This window comes from Osmerus eperlanus, chromosome 26 (assembly GCF_963692335.1).
Source record: "Osmerus eperlanus chromosome 26, fOsmEpe2.1, whole genome shotgun sequence".
Taxonomy (NCBI): Eukaryota; Metazoa; Chordata; class Actinopteri; order Osmeriformes; family Osmeridae; genus Osmerus; species Osmerus eperlanus.
Window position 1 is genome coordinate 4,115,434 of NC_085043.1, and position 22,060 is coordinate 4,137,493.

The window sequence follows — 22,060 nt, forward strand, 5'->3', positions numbered from 1 at the left end:
TACTCTACTGAAAAGATTTAACCATTAGATTCCAAATTTTGAGACTTTCATTCTTTTATTGCTTTGAAGTGCTTTTCAGCTCAGGAATAGCATTTACAATGTTTGGCATTGTACTAGTTCACATGACTTTACTTTGACTTACATTTCAGACTAAAACAGGCCACACTGACTCAAATCAACTGTAAATCATCTAATCCATACTCTACTGACAAGATTTAGCCATTAGATTCCGAGTTTTGAGACTTTCATTCTTTATTGCTTTAAAGTGCTTTTCAGCTCCTGAATAGCGTTTTCAATGCATTTACAATATTTGGCATTGTACTAGTTCACATGACTTTACTTTGACTTAGATTTCAGCCTAAAACAGGTCACACTGACTCAAATCAAGTGTAAATCATCTAATCCATACTCTATTGACAAGATTTAACCATTAGATTCCCAGTTTTGAGACTTTCATTCTTTATTGCTTTAAAGTGCTTTTCAGCTCAGGAATAGCGTTTTGAAATGCATTTACAATGTTTGGCATTGTTTTAGTTCACATGACATGACTTAGATTTCAGCCTAAAAAAGGTCACACTGACTCAAATCAACTGTAAATCATCTAATCCATATTCTACTGACCAGATTTAGCCATTAGATTCAGAGTTTTCAGACTTTCATTCTCTTATTGCTTTGAAGTGCTTTTCAGCTCAGGAATAGCATTTACAATGTTTGGCATTGTACTAGTTCACATGACTTTACTTTGACTTAGATTTCAGCCTAAAACCGGCCACACTGACTTAAATCAACTGTAAATCATCTAATCCATACTCTACTGACCAGATTTAGCCATTAGATTCAGAGTTTTGAGACTTTCATTCTTTTATTGCTTTGAAGTGCTTTTCAGCTCAGGAATAGCATTTACAATGTTTGGCATTGTACTAGTTCACATGACTTTACTTTGACTTAGATTTCAGACTAAAACAGTCCACACTGACTCAAATCAAGTGTAAATCATCTAATCCATACTCTACTGACAAGATTTAACCATTAGATTCAGAGTTTTGAGACTTTCATTCTTTATTGCTTTAAAGTGCTTTTCAGCTCCTGAATAGCGTTTTCAATGCATTTACAATGTTTGGCATTGTACTAGTTCACATGACATGACTTTGACTTAGATTTCAGCCTAAAACAGGTAACGCCGACTCAAATAAACTGTAAATCATCTAATCCATACTCTACTGACAAGATTTAGCCATTAGATTCCGAGTTTTGAGACTTTCATTCTTTATTGCTTTAAAGTGCTTTTCAGCTCCTGAATAGCGTTTTCAATGCATTTACAATATTTGGCATTGTACTAGTTCACATGACTTTACTTTGACTTATATTTCAGCCTAAAACATGTCACACTGACTCAAATCAACTGTAAATCATCTAATCCATACTCTACTGACCAGATTTAGCCATTAGATTCCGAGTTTTGAGACTTTCATTCTTTTATTGCTTTAAAGTGCTTTTCAGCTACTGAATAGCGTTTTCAATGCATTTACAATGTTTGGCATCGTACTAGTTCACATGACATGACTTTGACTTAGATTTCAGCCTAAAACAGGTAACACCGACTCAAATAAACTGTAAATCATCTAATCCATACTCTACTGACAAGATTTAGCCATTAGATTCCGAGTTTTGAGACTTTCATTCTTGACTGCTTTAAAGTGCATTTCAGCTCCTGAATAGCGTTTTCAATGCATTTACAATGTTTGGCATTGTACTAGTTCACATGACATGACTTTGACTTAGATTTCAGCCTAAAACAGGTAACACCGACTCAAATAAACTGTAAATCATCTAATCCATACTCTACTGACAAGATTTAGCCATTAGATTCCGAGTTTTGAGACTTTCATTCTTGATTGCTTCAAGTGCATGTCAGCTCTTGAATAGCGTTTTCAATGCATTTACAATATTTGGCATCGTACTATTTCACATGACATGACTTTGACTTAGATTTCAGCCTAAAACAGGTAACACCGACTCAAATCAACTGTAAATCATCTAATCCATACTCTACTGAAAAGATTTAACCATTAGATTCCAAATTTTGAGACTTTCATTCTTTTATTGCTTTGAAGTGCTTTTCAGCTCAGGAATAGCATTTACAATGTTTGGCATTGTACTAGTTCACATGACTTTACTTTGACTTACATTTCAGACTAAAACAGGCCACACTGACTCAAATCAACTGTAAATCATCTAATCCATACTCTACTGACAAGATTTAGCCATTAGATTCCGAGTTTTGAGACTTTCATTCTTGATTGCTTCAAGTGCATTTCAGCTCTTGAATAGCGTTTTCAATGCATTTACAATGTTTGGCATTGTACTAGTTCACATGACATGACTTTGACTTAGATTTCAGCCTAAAACAGGTAACACCGACTCAAATAAACTGTAAATCATCTAATCCATACTCTACTGACCAGATTTAGCCATTAGATTCCGAGTTTTGAGACTTTCATTCTTTTATTGCTTTAAAGTGCTTTTCAACTACTGAATAGCGTTTTCAATGCATTTACAATGTTTGGCATCGTACTAGTTCACATGACATGACTTTGACTTAGATTTCAGCCTAAAACAGGTAACACCGACTCAAATAAACTGTAAATCATCTAATCCATACTCTACTGACAAGATTTAGCCATTAGATTCCGAGTTTTGAGACTTTCATTCTTGACTGCTTTAAAGTGCATTTCAGCTCCTGAATAGCGTTTTCAATGCATTTACAATGTTTGGCATTGTACTAGTTCACATGACATGACTTTGACTTAGATTTCAGCCTAAAACAGGTAACACCGACTCAAATAAACTGTAAATCATCTAATCCATACTCTACTGACAAGATTTAGCCATTAGATTCCGAGTTTTGAGACTTTCATTCTTTATTGCTTTAAAGTGCTTTTCAGCTCCTGAATAGCGTTTTCAATGCATTTACAATATTTGGCATTGTACTAGGTCACATGACTTTACTTTGACTTAGATTTCAGCCTAAAACATGTCACACTGACTCAAATCAACTGTAAATCATCTAATCCATACTCTACTGACCAGATTTAGCCATTAGATTCCGAGTTTTGAGACTTTCATTCTTTTATTGCTTTAAAGTGCTTTTCAGCTACTTAATAGCGTTTTCAATGCATTTACAATATTTGGCATTGTACTAGTTCACATGACTATACTTTGACTTAGATTTCAGCCTAAAACAGGCCACACTGCCTCAAATCAACTGTAAATCATCTAATCCATACTCTACTGACAAGATTTAGCCATTAGATTCTGAGTTTTGAGACTTTCATTCTTGATTGCTTCAAGTGCATTTCAGCTCTTGAATAGCGTTTTCAATGCATTTACAATGTTTGGCATTGTACTAGTTCACATGACTTTACTTTGACTTAGATTTCAGCCTAAAACAGGTAACACCGACTCAAATCAACTGTGAATCATCTAATCCATACTCTACTGAAAAGATTTAACCATTAGATTCCAAATTTTGAGACTTTCATTCTTTTATTGCTTTGAAGTGCTTTTCAGCTCAGGAATAGCATTTACAATGTTTGGCATTGTACTAGTTCACATGACTTTACTTTGACTTACATTTCAGACTAAAACAGGCCACACTGACTCAAATCAACTGTAAATCATCTAATCCATACTCTACTGACAAAATTTAGCCATTCGATTCCGAGTTTTGAGACTTTCATTCTTTATTGCTTTAAAGTGCTTTTCAGCTCCTGAATAGCGTTTTCAATGCATTTACAATATTTGGCATTGTACTAGTTCACATGACTTTACTTTGACTTAGATTTCAGCCTAAAACATGTCACACTGACTCAAATCAACTGTAAATCATCTAATCCATACTCTACTGACAAGATTTAGCCATTAGATTCCGAGTTTTGAGACTTTCATTCTTGATTGCTTCAAGTGCATTTCAGCTCTTGAATAGCGTTTTCAATGCATTTACAATATTTGGCATCGTACTATTTCACATGACATGACTTTGACTTAGATTTCAGCCTAAAACAGGTAACACCGACTCAAATCAACTGTAAATCATCTAATCCATACTCTACTGACAAGATTTAGCCATTAGATTCCGAGTTTTGAGACTTTCATTCTTGATTGCTTCAAGTGCATTTCAGCTCTTGAATAGCGTTTTCAATGCATTTACAATATTTGGCATCGTACTATTTCACATGACATGACTTTGACTTAGATTTCAGCCTAAAACAGGTAACACCGACTCAAATCAACTGTAAATCATCTAATCCATACTCTACTGAAAAGATTTAACCATTAGATTCCAAATTTTGAGACTTTCATTCTTTTATTGCTTTGAAGTGCTTTTCAGCTCAGGAATAGCATTTACAATGTTTGGCATTGTACTAGTTCACATGACTTTACTTTGACTTACATTTCAGACTAAAACAGGCCACACTGACTCAAATCAACTGTAAATCATCTAATCCATGCTCTACTGACAAGATTTAGCCATTAGATTCCGAGTTTTGAGACTTTCATTCTTGATTGCTTCAAGTGCATTTCAGCTCTTGAATAGCGTTTTCAATGCATTTACAATATTTGGCATCGTACTATTTCACATGACATGACTTTGACTTAGATTTCAGCCTAAAACAGGTAACACCGACTCAAATCAACTGTAAATCATCTAATCCATACTCTACTGAAAAGATTTAACCATTAGATTCCAAATTTTGAGACTTTCATTCTTTTATTGCTTTGAAGTGCTTTTCAGCTCAGGAATAGCATTTACAATGTTTGGCATTGTACTAGTTCACATGACTTTACTTTGACTTACATTTCAGACTAAAACAGGCCACACTGACTCAAATCAACTGTAAATCATCTAATCCATACTCTACTGACAAGATTTAGCCATTAGATTCCGAGTTTTGAGACTTTCATTCTTGATTGCTTCAAGTGCATTTCAGCTCTTGAATAGCGTTTTCAATGCATTTACAATGTTTGGCATTGTACTAGTTCACATGACATGACTTTGACTTAGATTTCAGCCTAAAACAGGTAACACCGACTCAAATAAACTGTAAATCATCTAATCCATACTCTACTGACCAGATATAGCCATTAGATTCCGCGTTTTGAGACTTTCATTCTTTTATTGCTTTAAAGTGCTTTTCAACTACTGAATAGCGTTTTCAATGCATTTACAATGTTTGGCATCGTACTAGTTCACATGACATGACTTTGACTTAGATTTCAGCCTAAAACAGGTAACACCGACTCAAATAAACTGTAAATCATCTAATCCATACTCTACTGACAAGATTTAGCCATTAGATTCCGAGTTTTGAGACTTTCATTCTTGACTGCTTTAAAGTGCATTTCAGCTCCTGAATAGCGTTTTCAATGCATTTACAATGTTTGGCATTGTACTAGTTCACATGACATGACTTTGACTTAGATTTCAGCCTAAAACAGGTAACACCGACTCAAATAAACTGTAAATCATCTAATCCATACTCTACTGACAAGATTTAGCCATTAGATTCCGAGTTTTGAGACTTTCATTCTTTATTGCTTTAAAGTGCTTTTCAGCTCCTGAATAGCGTTTTCAATGCATTTACAATATTTGGCATTGTACTAGGTCACATGACTTTACTTTGACTTAGATTTCAGCCTAAAACATGTCACACTGACTCAAATCAACTGTAAATCATCTAATCCATACTCTACTGACAAGATTTAGCCATTAGATTCTGAGTTTTGAGACTTTCATTCTTGATTGCTTCAAGTGCATTTCAGCTCTTCAATAGCGTTTTCAATGCATTTACAATGTTTGGCATTGTACTAGTTCACATGACTTTACTTTGACTTAGATTTCAGCCTAAAACAGGTAACACCGACTCAAATCAACTGTGAATCATCTAATCCATACTCTACTGAAAAGATTTAACCATTAGATTCCAAATTTTGAGACTTTCATTCTTTTATTGCTTTGAAGTGCTTTTCAGCTCAGGAATAGCATTTACAATGTTTGGCATTGTACTAGTTCACATGACTTTACTTTGACTTACATTTCAGACTAAAACAGGCCACACTGACTCAAATCAACTGTAAATCATCTAATCCATACTCTACTGACAAGATTTAGCCATTCGATTCCGAGTTTTGAGACTTTCATTCTTTATTGCTTTAAAGTGCTTTTCAGCTCCTGAATAGCGTTTTCAATGCATTTACAATATTTGGCATTGTACTAGTTCACATGACTTTACTTTGACTTAGATTTCAGCCTAAAACATGTCACACTGACTCAAATCAACTGTAAATCATCTAATCCATACTCTACTGACCAGATTTAGCCATTAGATTCCGAGTTTTGAGACTTTCATTCTTTTATTGCTTTAAAGTGCTTTTCAGCTACTTAATAGCGTTTTCAATGCATTTACAATATTTGGCATTGTACTAGTTCACATGACTATACTTTGACTTAGATTTCAGCCTAAAACAGGCCACACTGCCTCAAATCAACTGTAAATCATCTAATCCATACTCTACTGACAAGATTTAGCCATTAGATTCTGAGTTTTGAGACTTTCATTCTTGATTGCTTCAAGTGCATTTCAGCTCTTGAATAGCGTTTTCAATGCATTTACAATGTTTGGCATTGTACTAGTTCACATGACTTTACTTTGACTTAGATTTCAGCCTAAAACAGGTAACACCGACTCAAATCAACTGTGAATCATCTAATCCATACTCTACTGAAAAGATTTAACCATTAGATTCCAAATTTTGAGACTTTCATTCTTTTATTGCTTTGAAGTGCTTTTCAGCTCAGGAATAGCATTTACAATGTTTGGCATTGTACTAGTTCACATGACTTTACTTTGACTTACATTTCAGACTAAAACAGGCCACACTGACTCAAATCAACTGTAAATCATCTAATCCATACTCTACTGACAAAATTTAGCCATTCGATTCCGAGTTTTGAGACTTTCATTCTTTATTGCTTTAAAGTGCTTTTCAGCTCCTGAATAGCGTTTTCAATGCATTTACAATATTTGGCATTGTACTAGTTCACATGACTTTACTTTGACTTAGATTTCAGCCTAAAACATGTCACACTGACTCAAATCAACTGTAAATCATCTAATCCATACTCTACTGACAAGATTTAGCCATTAGATTCCGAGTTTTGAGACTTTCATTCTTGATTGCTTCAAGTGCATTTCAGCTCTTGAATAGCGTTTTCAATGCATTTACAATATTTGGCATCGTACTATTTCACATGACATGACTTTGACTTAGATTTCAGCCTAAAACAGGTAACACCGACTCAAATCAACTGTAAATCATCTAATCCATACTCTACTGACAAGATTTAGCCATTAGATTCCGAGTTTTGAGACTTTCATTCTTGATTGCTTCAAGTGCATTTCAGCTCTTGAATAGCGTTTTCAATGCATTTACAATATTTGGCATCGTACTATTTCACATGACATGACTTTGACTTAGATTTCAGCCTAAAACAGGTAACACCGACTCAAATCAACTGTAAATCATCTAATCCATACTCTACTGAAAAGATTTAACCATTAGATTCCAAATTTTGAGACTTTCATTCTTTTATTGCTTTGAAGTGCTTTTCAGCTCAGGAATAGCATTTACAATGTTTGGCATTGTACTAGTTCACATGACTTTACTTTGACTTACATTTCAGACTAAAACAGGCCACACTGACTCAAATCAACTGTAAATCATCTAATCCATGCCCTACTGACAAGATTTAGCCATTAGATTCCGAGTTTTGAGACTTTCATTCTTGATTGCTTCAAGTGCATTTCAGCTCTTGAATAGCGTTTTCAATGCATTTACAATATTTGGCATCGTACTATTTCACATGACATGACTTTGACTTAGATTTCAGCCTAAAACAGGTAACACCGACTCAAATCAACTGTAAATCATCTAATCCATACTCTACTGAAAAGATTTAACCATTAGATTCCAAATTTTGAGACTTTCATTCTTTTATTGCTTTGAAGTGCTTTTCAGCTCAGGAATAGCATTTACAATGTTTGGCATTGTACTAGTTCACATGACTTTACTTTGACTTACATTTCAGACTAAAACAGGCCACACTGACTCAAATCAACTGTAAATCATCTAATCCATACTCTACTGACAAGATTTAGCCATTAGATTCCGAGTTTTGAGACTTTCATTCTTGATTGCTTCAAGTGCATTTCAGCTCTTGAATAGCGTTTTCAATGCATTTACAATGTTTGGCATTGTACTAGTTCACATGACATGACTTTGACTTAGATTTCAGCCTAAAACAGGTAACACCGACTCAAATAAACTGTAAATCATCTAATCCATACTCTACTGACCAGATATAGCCATTAGATTCCGCGTTTTGAGACTTTCATTCTTTTATTGCTTTAAAGTGCTTTTCAACTACTGAATAGCGTTTTCAATGCATTTACAATGTTTGGCATCGTACTAGTTCACATGACATGACTTTGACTTAGATTTCAGCCTAAAACAGGTAACACCGACTCAAATAAACTGTAAATCATCTAATCCATACTCTACTGACAAGATTTAGCCATTAGATTCCGAGTTTTGAGACTTTCATTCTTGACTGCTTTAAAGTGCATTTCAGCTCCTGAATAGCGTTTTCAATGCATTTACAATGTTTGGCATTGTACTAGTTCACATGACATGACTTTGACTTAGATTTCAGCCTAAAACAGGTAACACCGACTCAAATAAACTGTAAATCATCTAATCCATACTCTACTGACAAGATTTAGCCATTAGATTCCGAGTTTTGAGACTTTCATTCTTTATTGCTTTAAAGTGCTTTTCAGCTCCTGAATAGCGTTTTCAATGCATTTACAATATTTGGCATTGTACTAGGTCACATGACTTTACTTTGACTTAGATTTCAGCCTAAAACATGTCACACTGACTCAAATCAACTGTAAATCATCTAATCCATACTCTACTGACAAGATTTAGCCATTAGATTCTGAGTTTTGAGACTTTCATTCTTGATTGCTTCAAGTGCATTTCAGCTCTTCAATAGCGTTTTCAATGCATTTACAATGTTTGGCATTGTACTAGTTCACATGACTTTACTTTGACTTAGATTTCAGCCTAAAACAGGTAACACCGACTCAAATCAACTGTGAATCATCTAATCCATACTCTACTGAAAAGATTTAACCATTAGATTCCAAATTTTGAGACTTTCATTCTTTTATTGCTTTGAAGTGCTTTTCAGCTCAGGAATAGCATTTACAATGTTTGGCATTGTACTAGTTCACATGACTTTACTTTGACTTACATTTCAGACTAAAACAGGCCACACTGACTCAAATCAACTGTAAATCATCTAATCCATACTCTACTGACAAGATTTAGCCATTCGATTCCGAGTTTTGAGACTTTCATTCTTTATTGCTTTAAAGTGCTTTTCAGCTCCTGAATAGCGTTTTCAATGCATTTACAATATTTGGCATTGTACTAGTTCACATGACTTTACTTTGACTTAGATTTCAGCCTAAAACATGTCACACTGACTCAAATCAACTGTAAATCATCTAATCCATACTCTACTGACAAGATTTAGCCATTAGATTCCGAGTTTTGAGACTTTCATTCTTGATTGCTTCAAGTGCATTTCAGCTCTTGAATAGCGTTTTCAATGCATTTACAATATTTGGCATCGTACTATTTCACATGACATGACTTTGACTTAGATTTCAGCCTAAAACAGGTAACACCGACTCAAATCAACTGTAAATCATCTAATCCATACTCTACTGACAAGATTTAGCCATTAGATTCCGAGTTTTGAGACTTTCATTCTTGATTGCTTCAAGTGCATTTCAGCTCTTGAATAGCGTTTTCAATGCATTTACAATATTTGGCATCGTACTATTTCACATGACATGACTTTGACTTAGATTTCAGCCTAAAACAGGTAACACCGACTCAAATCAACTGTAAATCATCTAATCCATACTCTACTGAAAAGATTTAACCATTAGATTCCAAATTTTGAGACTTTCATTCTTTTATTGCTTTGAAGTGCTTTTCAGCTCAGGAATAGCATTTACAATGTTTGGCATTGTACTAGTTCACATGACTTTACTTTGACTTACATTTCAGACTAAAACAGGCCACACTGACTCAAATCAACTGTAAATCATCTAATCCATGCTCTACTGACAAGATTTAGCCATTAGATTCCGAGTTTTGAGACTTTCATTCTTGATTGCTTCAAGTGCATTTCAGCTCTTGAATAGCGTTTTCAATGCATTTACAATGTTTGGCATTGTACTAGTTCACATGACATGACTTTGACTTAGATTTCAGCCTAAAACAGGTAACACCGACTAAAATAAACTGTAAATCATCTAATCCATACTCTACTGACAAGATTTAGCCATTAGATTCCGAGTTTTGAGACTTTCATTCTTTATTGCTTTAAAGTGCTTTTCAGCTCCTGAATAGCGTTTTCAATGCATTTACAATATTTGGCATTGTACTAGTTCACATGACTTTACTTTGACTTAGATTTCAGCCTAAAACAGGTCACACTGACTCAAATCAAGTGTAAATCATCTAATCCATACTCTATTGACAAGATTTAACCATTAGATTCCCAGTTTTGAGACTTTCATTCTTTATTGCTTTAAAGTGCTTTTCAGCTCAGGAATAGCGTTTTGAAATGCATTTACAATGTTTGGCATTGTTTTAGTTCACATGACATGACTTAGATTTCAGCCTAAAAAAGGTCACACTGACTCAAATCAACTGTAAATCATCTAATCCATACTCTACTGACCAGATTTAGCCATTAGATTCCGAGTTTTGAGACTTTCATTCTTTTATTGCTTTGAAGTGCTTTTCAGCTCAGGAATAGCATTTACAATGTTTGGCATTGTACTAGTTCACATGACATGACTTTGACTTAGATTTAAGCCTAAAACAGGCCACACTGACTCAAATAAACTGTACATCATCTAATCCATACTCTACTGACAAGATTTAGCCATTAGATTCCGAGTTTTGAGACTTTCATTATTGCTTTGAAGTGATTTTCAGCTCAGGAATAGCGTTTTAAAATGCATTTACAATGTTTGGCATTGTTTTAGTTCACATGACATGACTTAGATTTCAGCCTAAAACTGGCCACACTGACTTAAATCAACTGTAAATCATCTAATCCATACTCTACTGACCAGATTTAGCCATTAGATTCAGAGTTTTGAGACTTTCATTCTTTTATTGCTTTGAAGTGCTTTTCAGCTCAGGAATAGCATTTACAATGTTTGGCATTGTACTAGTTCACATGACTTTACTTTGACTTATATTTCAGCCTAAAACATGTCACACTGACTCAAATCAACTGTAAATCATCTAATCCATACTCTACTGACCAGATTTAGCCATTAGATTCCGAGTTTTGAGACTTTCATTCTTTTATTGCTTTAAAGTGCTTTTCAGCTACTGAATAGCGTTTTCAATGCATTTACAATGTTTGGCATCGTACTAGTTCACATGACATGACTTTGACTTAGATTTCAGCCTAAAACAGGTAACACCGACTCAAATAAACTGTAAATCATCTAATCCATACTCTACTGACAAGATTTAGCCATTAGATTCCGAGTTTTGAGACTTTCATTCTTGACTGCTTTAAAGTGCATTTCAGCTCCTGAATAGCGTTTTCAATGCATTTACAATGTTTGGCATTGTACTAGTTCACATGACATGACTTTGACTTAGATTTCAGCCTAAAACAGGTAACACCGACTCAAATAAACTGTAAATCATCTAATCCATACTCTACTGACAAGATTTAGCCATTAGATTCCGAGTTTTGAGACTTTCATTCTTGATTGCTTCAAGTGCATTTCAGCTCTTGAATAGCGTTTTCAATGCATTTACAATATTTGGCATCGTACTATTTCACATGACATGACTTTGACTTAGATTTCAGCCTAAAACAGGTAACACCGACTCAAATCAACTGTAAATCATCTAATCCATACTCTACTGACCAGATTTAGCCATTAGATTCCGAGTTTTGAGACTTTCATTCTTTTATTGCTTTAAAGTGCTTTTCAACTACTGAATAGCGTTTTCAATGCATTTATAATGTTTGGCATCGTACTAGTTCACATGACATGACTTTGACTTAGATTTCAGCCTAAAACAGGTAACACCGACTCAAATAAACTGTAAATCATCTAATCCATACTCTACTGACAAGATTTAGCCATTAGATTCCGAGTTTTGAGACTTTCATTCTTGACTGCTTTAAAGTGCATTTCAGCTCCTGAATAGCGTTTTCAATGCATTTACAATGTTTGGCATTGTACTAGTTCACATGACATGACTTTGACTTAGATTTCAGCCTAAAACAGGTAACACCGACTCAAATCAACTGTAAATCATCTAATCCATACTCTACTGAAAAGATTTAACCATTAGATTCCAAATTTTGAGACTTTCATTCTTTTATTGCTTTGAAGTGCTTTTCAGCTCAGGAATAGCATTTACAATGTTTGGCATTGTACTAGTTCACATGACTTTACTTTGACTTACATTTCAGACTAAAACAGGCCACACTGACTCAAATCAACTGTAAATCATCTAATCCATACTCTACTGACAAGATTTAGCCATTCGATTCCGAGTTTTGAGACTTTCATTCTTTTATTGCTTTAAAGTGCTTTTCAGCTACTTAATAGCGTTTTCAATGCATTTACAATATTTGGCATTGTACTAGTTCACATGACTATACTTTGACTTAGATTTCAGCCTAAAACAGGCCACACTGCCTCAAATCAACTGTAAATCATCTAATCCATACTCTACTGACAAGATTTAGCCATTAGATTCTGAGTTTTGAGACTTTCATTCTTGATTGCTTCAAGTGCATTTCAGCTCTTGAATAGCGTTTTCAATGCATTTACAATGTTTGGCATTGTACTAGTTCACATGACTTTACTTTGACTTAGATTTCAGCCTAAAACAGGTAACACCGACTCAAATCAACTGTGAATCATCTAATCCATACTCTACTGAAAAGATTTAACCATTAGATTCCAAATTTTGAGACTTTCATTCTTTTATTGCTTTGAAGTGCTTTTCAGCTCAGGAATAGCATTTACAATGTTTGGCATTGTACTAGTTCACATGACTTTACTTTGACTTACATTTCAGACTAAAACAGGCCACACTGACTCAAATCAACTGTAAATCATCTAATCCATACTCTACTGACAAAATTTAGCCATTCGATTCCGAGTTTTGAGACTTTCATTCTTTATTGCTTTAAAGTGCTTTTCAGCTCCTGAATAGCGTTTTCAATGCATTTACAATATTTGGCATTGTACTAGTTCACATGACTTTACTTTGACTTAGATTTCAGCCTAAAACATGTCACACTGACTCAAATCAACTGTAAATCATCTAATCCATACTCTACTGACAAGATTTAGCCATTAGATTCCGAGTTTTGAGACTTTCATTCTTGATTGCTTCAAGTGCATTTCAGCTCTTGAATAGCGTTTTCAATGCATTTACAATATTTGGCATCGTACTATTTCACATGACATGACTTTGACTTAGATTTCAGCCTAAAACAGGTAACACCGACTCAAATCAACTGTAAATCATCTAATCCATACTCTACTGACAAGATTTAGCCATTAGATTCCGAGTTTTGAGACTTTCATTCTTGATTGCTTCAAGTGCATTTCAGCTCTTGAATAGCGTTTTCAATGCATTTACAATATTTGGCATCGTACTATTTCACATGACATGACTTTGACTTAGATTTCAGCCTAAAACAGGTAACACCGACTCAAATCAACTGTAAATCATCTAATCCATACTCTACTGAAAAGATTTAACCATTAGATTCCAAATTTTGAGACTTTCATTCTTTTATTGCTTTGAAGTGCTTTTCAGCTCAGGAATAGCATTTACAATGTTTGGCATTGTACTAGTTCACATGACTTTACTTTGACTTACATTTCAGACTAAAACAGGCCACACTGACTCAAATCAACTGTAAATCATCTAATCCATGCTCTACTGACAAGATTTAGCCATTAGATTCCGAGTTTTGAGACTTTCATTCTTGATTGCTTCAAGTGCATTTCAGCTCTTGAATAGCGTTTTCAATGCATTTACAATATTTGGCATCGTACTATTTCACATGACATGACTTTGACTTAGATTTCAGCCTAAAACAGGTAACACCGACTCAAATCAACTGTAAATCATCTAATCCATACTCTACTGAAAAGATTTAACCATTAGATTCCAAATTTTGAGACTTTCATTCTTTTATTGCTTTGAAGTGCTTTTCAGCTCAGGAATAGCATTTACAATGTTTGGCATTGTACTAGTTCACATGACTTTACTTTGACTTACATTTCAGACTAAAACAGGCCACACTGACTCAAATCAACTGTAAATCATCTAATCCATACTCTACTGACAAGATTTAGCCATTAGATTCCGAGTTTTGAGACTTTCATTCTTGATTGCTTCAAGTGCATTTCAGCTCTTGAATAGCGTTTTCAATGCATTTACAATGTTTGGCATTGTACTAGTTCACATGACATGACTTTGACTTAGATTTCAGCCTAAAACAGGTAACACCGACTCAAATAAACTGTAAATCATCTAATCCATACTCTACTGACCAGATATAGCCATTAGATTCCGCGTTTTGAGACTTTCATTCTTTTATTGCTTTAAAGTGCTTTTCAACTACTGAATAGCGTTTTCAATGCATTTACAATGTTTGGCATCGTACTAGTTCACATGACATGACTTTGACTTAGATTTCAGCCTAAAACAGGTAACACCGACTCAAATAAACTGTAAATCATCTAATCCATACTCTACTGACAAGATTTAGCCATTAGATTCCGAGTTTTGAGACTTTCATTCTTGACTGCTTTAAAGTGCATTTCAGCTCCTGAATAGCGTTTTCAATGCATTTACAATGTTTGGCATTGTACTAGTTCACATGACATGACTTTGACTTAGATTTCAGCCTAAAACAGGTAACACCGACTCAAATAAACTGTAAATCATCTAATCCATACTCTACTGACAAGATTTAGCCATTAGATTCCGAGTTTTGAGACTTTCATTCTTTATTGCTTTAAAGTGCTTTTCAGCTCCTGAATAGCGTTTTCAATGCATTTACAATATTTGGCATTGTACTAGGTCACATGACTTTACTTTGACTTAGATTTCAGCCTAAAACATGTCACACTGACTCAAATCAACTGTAAATCATCTAATCCATACTCTACTGACAAGATTTAGCCATTAGATTCTGAGTTTTGAGACTTTCATTCTTGATTGCTTCAAGTGCATTTCAGCTCTTCAATAGCGTTTTCAATGCATTTACAATGTTTGGCATTGTACTAGTTCACATGACTTTACTTTGACTTAGATTTCAGCCTAAAACAGGTAACACCGACTCAAATCAACTGTGAATCATCTAATCCATACTCTACTGAAAAGATTTAACCATTAGATTCCAAATTTTGAGACTTTCATTCTTTTATTGCTTTGAAGTGCTTTTCAGCTCAGGAATAGCATTTACAATGTTTGGCATTGTACTAGTTCACATGACTTTACTTTGACTTACATTTCAGACTAAAACAGGCCACACTGACTCAAATCAACTGTAAATCATCTAATCCATACTCTACTGACAAAATTTAGCCATTCGATTCCGAGTTTTGAGACTTTCATTCTTTATTGCTTTAAAGTGCTTTTCAGCTCCTGAATAGCGTTTTCAATGCATTTACAATATTTGGCATTGTACTAGTTCACATGACTTTACTTTGACTTAGATTTCAGCCTAAAACATGTCACACTGACTCAAATCAACTGTAAATCATCTAATCCATACTCTACTGACAAGATTTAGCCATTAGATTCCGAGTTTTGAGACTTTCATTCTTGATTGCTTCAAGTGCATTTCAGCTCTTGAATAGCGTTTTCAATGCATTTACAATATTTGGCATCGTACTATTTCACATGACATGACTTTGACTTAGATTTCAGCCTAAAACAGGTAACACCGACTCAAATCAACTGTAAATCATCTAATCCATACTCTACTGACAAGATTTAGCCATTAGATTCCGAGTTTTGAGACTTTCATTCTTGATTGCTTCAAGTGCATTTCAGCTCTTGAATAGCGTTTTCAATGCATTTACAATATTTGGCATCGTACTATTTCACATGACATGACTTTGACTTAGATTTCAGCCTAAAACAGGTAACACCGACTCAAATCAACTGTAAATCATCTAATCCATACTCTACTGAAAAGATTTAACCATTAGATTCCAAATTTTGAGACTTTCATTCTTTTATTGCTTTGAAGTGCTTTTCAGCTCAGGAATAGCATTTACAATGTTTGGCATTGTACTAGTTCACATGACTTTACTTTGACTTACATTTCAGACTAAAACAGGCCACACTGACTCAAATCAACTGTAAATCATCTAATCCATGCTCTACTGACAAGATTTAGCCATTAGATTCCGAGTTTTGAGACTTTCATTCTTGATTGCTTCAAGTGCATTTCAGCTCTTGAATAGCGTTTTCAATGCATTTACAATATTTGGCATCGTACTATTTCACATGACATGACTTTGACTTAGATTTCAGCCTAAAACAGGTAACACCGACTCAAATCAACTGTAAATCATCTAATCCATACTCTACTGAAAAGATTTAACCATTAGATTCCAAATTTTGAGACTTTCATTCTTTTATTGCTTTGAAGTGCTTTTCAGCTCAGGAATAGCATTTACAATGTTTGGCATTGTACTAGTTCACATGACTTTACTTTGACTTACATTTCAGACTAAAACAGGCCACACTGACTCAAATCAACTGTAAATCATCTAATCCATACTCTACTGACAAGATTTAGCCATTAGATTCCGAGTTTTGAGACTTTCATTCTTGATTGCTTCAAGTGCATTTCAGCTCTTGAATAGCGTTTTCAATGCATTTACAATGTTTGGCATTGTACTAGTTCACATGACATGACTTTGACTTAGATTTCAGCCTAAAACAGGTAACACCGACTCAAATAAACTGTAAATCATCTAATCCATACTCTACTGACCAGATATAGCCATTAGATTCCGCGTTTTGAGACTTTCATTCTTTTATTGCTTTAAAGTGCTTTTCAACTACTGAATAGCGTTTTCAATGCATTTACAATGTTTGGCATCGTACTAGTTCACATGACATGACTTTGACTTAGATTTCAGCCTAAAACAGGTAACACCGACTCAAATAAACTGTAAATCATCTAATCCATACTCTACTGACAAGATTTAGCCATTAGATTCCGAGTTTTGAGACTTTCATTCTTGACTGCTTTAAAGTGCATTTCAGCTCCTGAATAGCGTTTTCAATGCATTTACAATGTTTGGCATTGTACTAGTTCACATGACATGACTTTGACTTAGATTTCAGCCTAAAACAGGTAACACCGACTCAAATAAACTGTAAATCATCTAATCCATACTCTACTGACAAGATTTAGCCATTAGATTCCGAGTTTTGAGACTTTCATTCTTTATTGCTTTAAAGTGCTTTTCAGCTCCTGAATAGCGTTTTCAATGCATTTACAATATTTGGCATTGTACTAGGTCACATGACTTTACTTTGACTTAGATTTCAGCCTAAAACATGTCACACTGACTCAAATCAACTGTAAATCATCTAATCCATACTCTACTGACAAGATTTAGCCATTAGATTCTGAGTTTTGAGACTTTCATTCTTGATTGCTTCAAGTGCATTTCAGCTCTTCAATAGCGTTTTCAATGCATTTACAATGTTTGGCATTGTACTAGTTCACATGACTTTACTTTGACTTAGATTTCAGCCTAAAACAGGTAACACCGACTCAAATCAACTGTGAATCATCTAATCCATACTCTACTGAAAAGATTTAACCATTAGATTCCAAATTTTGAGACTTTCATTCTTTTATTGCTTTGAAGTGCTTTTCAGCTCAGGAATAGCATTTACAATGTTTGGCATTGTACTAGTTCACATGACTTTACTTTGACTTACATTTCAGACTAAAACAGGCCACACTGACTCAAATCAACTGTAAATCATCTAATCCATACTCTACTGACAAGATTTAGCCATTCGATTCCGAGTTTTGAGACTTTCATTCTTTATTGCTTTAAAGTGCTTTTCAGCTCCTGAATAGCGTTTTCAATGCATTTACAATATTTGGCATTGTACTAGTTCACATGACTTTACTTTGACTTAGATTTCAGCCTAAAACATGTCACACTGACTCAAATCAACTGTAAATCATCTAATCCATACTCTACTGACAAGATTTAGCCATTAGATTCCGAGTTTTGAGACTTTCATTCTTGATTGCTTCAAGTGCATTTCAGCTCTTGAATAGCGTTTTCAATGCATTTACAATATTTGGCATCGTACTATTTCACATGACATGACTTTGACTTAGATTTCAGCCTAAAACAGGTAACACCGACTCAAATCAACTGTAAATCATCTAATCCATACTCTACTGACAAGATTTAGCCATTAGATTCCGAGTTTTGAGACTTTCATTCTTGATTGCTTCAAGTGCATTTCAGCTCTTGAATAGCGTTTTCAATGCATTTACAATATTTGGCATCGTACTATTTCACATGACATGACTTTGACTTAGATTTCAGCCTAAAACAGGTAACACCGACTCAAATCAACTGTAAATCATCTAATCCATACTCTACTGAAAAGATTTAACCATTAGATTCCAAATTTTGAGACTTTCATTCTTTTATTGCTTTGAAGTGCTTTTCAGCTCAGGAATAGCATTTACAATGTTTGGCATTGTACTAGTTCACATGACTTTACTTTGACTTACATTTCAGACTAAAACAGGCCACACTGACTCAAATCAACTGTAAATCATCTAATCCATGCTCTACTGACAAGATTTAGCCATTAGATTCCGAGTTTTGAGACTTTCATTCTTGATTGCTTCAAGTGCATTTCAGCTCTTGAATAGCGTTTTCAATGCATTTACAATGTTTGGCATTGTACTAGTTCACATGACATGACTTTGACTTAGATTTCAGCCTAAAACAGGTAACACCGACTAAAATAAACTGTAAATCATCTAATCCATACTCTACTGACAAGATTTAGCCATTAGATTCCGAGTTTTGAGACTTTCATTCTTTATTGCTTTAAAGTGCTTTTCAGCTCCTGAATAGCGTTTTCAATGCATTTACAATATTTGGCATTGTACTAGTTCACATGACTTTACTTTGACTTAGATTTCAGCCTAAAACAGGTCACACTGACTCAAATCAAGTGTAAATCATCTAATCCATACTCTATTGACAAGATTTAACCATTAGATTCCCAGTTTTGAGACTTTCATTCTTTATTGCTTTAAAGTGCTTTTCAGCTCAGGAATAGCGTTTTGAAATGCATTTACAATGTTTGGCATTGTTTTAGTTCACATGACATGACTTAGATTTCAGCCTAAAAAAGTTCACACTGACTCAAATCAACTGTAAATCATCTAATCCATACTCTACTGACCAGATTTAGCCATTAGATTCCGAGTTTTGAGACTTTCATTCTTTTATTGCTTTGAAGTGCTTTTCAGCTCAGGAATAGCATTTACAATGTTTGGCATTGTACTAGTTCACATGACATGACTTTGACTTAGATTTAAGCCTAAAACAGGCCACACTGACTCAAATAAACTGTACATCATCTAATCCATACTCTACTGACAAGATTTAGCCATTAGATTCCGAGTTTTGAGACTTTCATTATTGCTTTGAAGTGATTTTCAGCTCAGGAATAGCGTTTTAAAATGCATTTACAATGTTTGGCATTGTTTTAGTTCACATGACATGACTTAGATTTCAGCCTAAAACTGGCCACACTGACTTAAATCAACTGTAAATCATCTAATCCATACTCTACTGACCAGATTTAGCCATTAGATTCCGAGTTTTGAGACTTTCATTCTTTTATTGCTTTGAAGTGCTTTTCAGCTCAGGAATAGCATTTACAATGTTTGGCATTGTACTAGTTCACATGACTTTACTTTGACTTACATTTCAGACTAAAACAGGCCACACTGACTCAAATAAACTGTAAATCATCTAATCCATACTCTACTGACAAGATTTAGCCATTCGATTCCGAGTTTTGAGACTTTCATTCTTTATTGCTTTAAAGTGCTTTTCAGCTCCTGAATAGCGTTTTCAATGCATTTACAATATTTGGCATTGTACTAGTTCACATGACTTTACTTTGACTTAGATTTCAGCCTAAAACATGTCACACTGACTCAAATCAACTGTAAATCATCTAATCCATACTCTACTGACAAGATTTAACCATTAGATTCCGAGTTTTGAGACTTTCATTCTTGATTGCTTCAAGTGCATTTCAGCTCTTGAATAGCGTTTTCAATGCATTTACAATATTTGGCATCGTACTATTTCACATGACATGACTTTGACTTAGATTTCAGCCTAAAACAGGTAACACCGACTCAAATCAACTGTAAATCATCTAATCCATACTCTACTGACAAGATTTAGCCATTAGATTCCGAGTTTTGAGACTTTCATTCTTGATTGCTTCAAGTGCATTTCAGCTCTTGAATAGCGTTTTCAATGCATTTACAATATTTGGCATCGTACTATTTCACATGACATGACTTTGACTTAGATTTCAGCCTAAAACAGGTAACACCGACTCAAATCAACTGTAAATCATCTAATCCATACTCTACTGAAAAGATTTAACCATTAGATTCCAAATTTTGAGACTTTCATTCTTTTATTGCTTTGAAGTGATTTTCAGCTCAGGAATAGCATTTACAATGTTTGGCATTGTACTAGTTCACGTGACTTTACTTTGACTTACATTTCAGACTAAAACAGGCCACACTGACTCAAATCAACTTTAAATCATCTAATCCATACTCTACTGACAAGATTTAGCCATTAGATTCCGAGTTTTGAGACTTTCATTCTTGATTGCTTCAAGTGCATTTCAGCTCTTGAATAGCGTTTTCAATGCATTTACAATGTTTGGCATTGTACTAGTTCACATGACATGACTTTGACTTAGATTTCAGCCTAAAACAGGTAACACCGACTCAAATAAACTGTAAATCATCTAATCCATACTCTACTGACCAGATTTAGCCATTAGATTCCGAGTTTTGAGACTTTCATTCTTTTATTGCTTTAAAGTGCTTTTCAACTACTGAATAGCGTTTTCAATGCATTTACAATGTTTGGCATCGTACTAGTTCACATGACATGACTTTGACTTAGATTTCAGCCTAAAACAGGTAACACCGACTCAAATAAACTGTAAATCATCTAATCCATACTCTACTGACAAGATTTAGCCATTAGATTCCGAGTTTTGAGACTTTCATTCTTGACTGCTTTAAAGTGCATTTCAGCTCCTGAATAGCGTTTTCAATGCATTTACAATGTTTGGCATTGTACTAGTTCACATGACATGACTTTGACTTAGATTTCAGCCTAAAACAGGTAACACCGACTCAAATAAACTGTAAATCATCTAATCCATACTCTACTGACAAGATTTAGCCATTAGATTCCGAGTTTTGAGACTTTCATTCTTTATTGCTTTAAAGTGCTTTTCAGCTCCTGAATAGCGTTTTCAATGCATTTACAATATTTGGCATTGTACTAGGTCACATGACTTTACTTTGACTTAGATTTCAGCCTAAAACATGTCACACTGACTCAAATCAACTGTAAATCATCTAATCCATACTCTACTGACCAGATTTAGCCATTAGATTCCGAGTTTTGAGACTTTCATTCTTTTATTGCTTTAAAGTGCTTTTCAGCTACTTAATAGCGTTTTCAATGCATTTACAATATTTGGCATTGTACTAGTT